The 3,942-nt window shown below is 39.8% G+C and overlaps 1 pseudogene; it reads right to left on the minus strand.

The window, feature by feature from the left end:
* Positions 1-745: 745 nt before the first annotated feature.
* LOC141098636 (serine/threonine-protein kinase SBK1-like) lies at positions 746-3,207 on the minus strand (annotated as a pseudogene).
* Between the last annotated feature and the right edge of the window lie 735 nt (positions 3,208-3,942).

The following is a 3,942-nucleotide window of genomic DNA, read 5'->3' on the forward strand; positions in this document are numbered from 1 at the left end:
CTACAGTGGTGGTTTATGTAGCCTGGGTTAAGCACTATATGTTTTGTGGAATCGCTATTTCTAACTGTCCTTCACAGTCTTCTACAGCAGCCTGTCCCTAACTGAATTCACAGCAGAGTGACCAGAAATGGCGGCTGCAGCGCTTTTTATAGTGCATCATGACATCATTTCAGCAGCCAATCACAGCCATGCCAGTAGTTAACATGCCTACATGCCTAACAGAATGTGCCCACACTTCTGAGGATCCCCATTGGCTGAATCAAATCGAGCGGGCTCCTAGCATTATGGGAACTTCCGATTCCGGTATTCGATATGAAAAAAGTATCGGAACTAAGTATCGGAATTCCGATACAGCTAATATCGGCCGATACCCAATACTTGCGGTATCGGAATGCTCAACACTATTCATGAATATTGCAAATAAGCTATATACCAGTGGTGTTCCTTTCACATGTTAGATTAAAAGGATTAGATATACAGTATTGTGGAAAAGATTAAGGCATGTGCAAAGTAACAAGCTGCCAAAAATAGAAGTCTTAATATTTTATTTTAATCAATTAATAAATTACAAAATGATTGAAGAAAACAAATCTAAATGACATGAATATTTGGTGACCACCCTTTGCCATCATCAGTTCTTTTAATTACTTGAACTTGCACAGTTTATGATGGAATTCAGCAGGGAGGTTTTTCCAAATATCTTGGAGAACTAACCCCCTCTTCAACTGCCAGGTATGCGCCATACTCAGACATTTGGTTTCCAAGGAAAATTAAAGTAATTGAAGATGGAGAGAACTGACTGTCGAGAACAGGGACATTGAGAGAGGAGATTGTGAAACATACATATGGCTTCTCTGGACAATAATTTCCAACAAGCAGGTGGTGGAATGCATTCTGGACATTGTCTCCAGTGGATGTAGACTTGGTACATGGAGTCATTTTCCGTTGCTTCGAACCAGGGAAAATATCCAGTTAAAGCAACAAAGAGCAGAACCCCAAAGGCCCAGTAATCAATAGTAGGGCTCATGAATAAATATTCTCCCTCTTTCAAGTAGCACAACTCTGGAGACATGTACGGGATAGTATGTGACATGGATGACACAAAGTATCCTGTAGGTTGGGTCAAACCAAAGTCACTCAGCTTTACTTGATAACAATCTTCGTCCATTAGCAACACATTGTCCGGCTTCAGGTCTCTGTGCACCAACCCTCTAGTATGCATGTGTAGTCTAGAGCTGAAGAGATCTGTCATGCACACCTCTTCACAGTAGCCTCAGGAATTCCAACCTGCAGAAAAATTATACTTAGATTTATTTGTGCAGTGCCTTATCCAAATCAAATATACCAAACATTTAGGATGTTGCTGTTTTTGGGACAGTGGATTCAATAGTGGAAAAAAATGTTGCTGTGATTGCAATGTGGCATCACACAGTGCATTGTTATGGACCTCTCTTCCACCTCTCTTCCACCTCTGGATACGTTTGATGTATTCCCAAAACACCCTATACACATTAGATGGCTAACTGGCTACCAGTTAGAGGGCTATCTAGATTCTCCCCGACTGTTGATGTATACCATTAGCCTATGGTGTTTTATAAACAAAGCATTGGTAGATTGGAGGAAATCATATGGAGTCGGCCTTACTTACCTCACTTTGAATGATATCATGCAATGTGCCTGCTGCTGCCAACTCTTGACTCAATACATAGTGGTCAATGGTGTGAATAAAGACTGGATAAGTAGTAATAATGTGAGGGTGCTCAGATAAGGTGATTGAAAAAGAAAACTGTCAGAAAGGTTTTCAGTAGAATTCTGTCCTTCCTCACTAACTTTGCAGCCATGGTTTTTCCTAAAAAACAAACAAAGTTTATAATAATCTCCCAGATCTTACATTGGGATTATGTATTTGAATATAAAGTTTCAATCACTGGCATAGGATATCTTTGGGGATTTCAATTCCTAATCCGCAATCTCATGTCATCTCATGCTTATTTGGTCAAAATCTATTTTTCCCACAGGATTCATTTTCATACAGTATTTCTATAATCCAACATGGTGTTTGGCATTAATAGTTGGTTGTCCCCCATACACATGCTATACTCATCATTCAACAACAAATATGGGAGATTTGTATGGTTTTAGTCCTATACGTATGGGGAGTTTATACCTGATGCTACTAGAATAATCTGGATTTTCCAATGACCTACAGGGAAATCTCTCATCTCTATGGCCAGTTAAAATCATTATCACTTTTTTATTCAGAATTTTCCACTTTTATTTAAACAATTTAGGTAAATGACCATCTTTCTTTTTGCCTTATTCACATACCTGTTGATCTCTCCTGTGCCAGTACAACTTTTCCATATGACCCCTGGCCCAGCTCCTTGATGATGTTGTAGCATTCAGAAATATTCTGAATCGCCAAGACATGGAAGGCGGCCATTGCTGCTTGGAAGTTGATAATTCTTTTTGCTAAACAACAAACTCCCTGTGACTCTGTAGGAAAATATAAGGAATATGATTAATAAAACATCACGTAATGAACATATTCCTGGTTTCTGTGAACATCTATCTTAATTAGGCTACATAACAATTTAGAAACCTATTAAGAAAGACATTGCCTTTCAGGAAAGGATGGTTGACAACCCTTGAAAAAAGGTATCTTGGTGAGCATATTGGTTGTCATCAATCTTTCTATGAAGATATTGTATTCAAAGAGTCAAAATAAGGATAATTCAAAACAGTTCTACAGTAATACAAGAGTGTTTGTACTTTGAGAGATTTTTTTTTATATTTTTTGTTATTAAAACATATGAAAACTATAATTTGTCACATTTAATGTTACTAGAAAGGAAGTAACTGTTTACTGGTCATATGACAAGAAGATCCTGAACACAATAATTAACACCAATGGATCTACTATAGAAGAGTAGTCTTACCTGGGTTGGGATTTTGGTGATGTTGATGATAAACTGGGTTCTGATAAAAAAAAAAGTTGAATGACTTTGCTTTCTTCTGTTTGGGTCTGAGAAGTCCTATCTCCACAAAGAAGTTCTCAGGAATAATTCAACAAGACACATGAATGTCTAACTTTTATAGGGAAGTATCTACCTGAAATTTATGTCCATCCTCCTCATTGGCTAACTGGGTGTCAATAGCCTCCATTGAATTACAGATTAAGGTGTCAATTAGAAGTTGGACATTCATGTAGACCTAATTATAGTGGTTTGAAAAAACCACTATATTGTAATCCGAACGCTGCTAACTTATTCTTCGTCTAATTATTTTCCAGTTGATTTACGCAATTAATGCGGCCCGAACCGCTACACGCACAGACGCCGTTGAGGTGTCGTTTCGAAGCCAGCGTCCATGAGAGGTGTGCTAAGTATTTTTCGTGTCAATCGGATTTGTAGTTTTTGCGCAATTTGCGTTTGAAAATTTTTTTTCCCGTCATTGGAATGCACTGTCTCCAATGCTTGTCAATGGGAAATGGCAAAACGTGTCCTGAGGCGATTGAAATGGCAGTTGAGCTCATTGATATGCGCAGGCAGACCCAGTTACTATGCCAATGCCTACGAACGTCACATGTCCTCTCCAAGACAGAGCTTCTGCCACATAATATCAGCTCTTAAAGCAAAACCCACAGCACAAATGCAAGTCTAGCTTCATCACATGACGCATGCCCCTGAGAGAGAATGTGTGCGCCAAAGTGGATTTAGAAGCCCAGTGAGCCACCCTGGGTCTTAAAGGGCCGACGCGCCAAAGTGATTCTTAAAGGGCAGGCACACCGAAATGAGTCTTAAAGGGCCGGTGCGCCAAATCGAAAGCTGAGCGACCCTGGCCTCCAAATCGGAGGCTGAGCCACCCCGGCCTCCAAATCAGAGGCTGAACCACCCTGGCCTTCAAATCGGACCCAGTGTGGCCCCGCTCAAAAAATCAGAC

This window comes from Dendrobates tinctorius, unplaced genomic scaffold, assembly GCF_039654945.1.
Source record: "Dendrobates tinctorius isolate UK_male_01 unplaced genomic scaffold, ASM3965494v1 ptg000093l, whole genome shotgun sequence".
In the NCBI taxonomy this organism is placed as follows: Eukaryota; Metazoa; Chordata; class Amphibia; order Anura; family Dendrobatidae; genus Dendrobates; species Dendrobates tinctorius.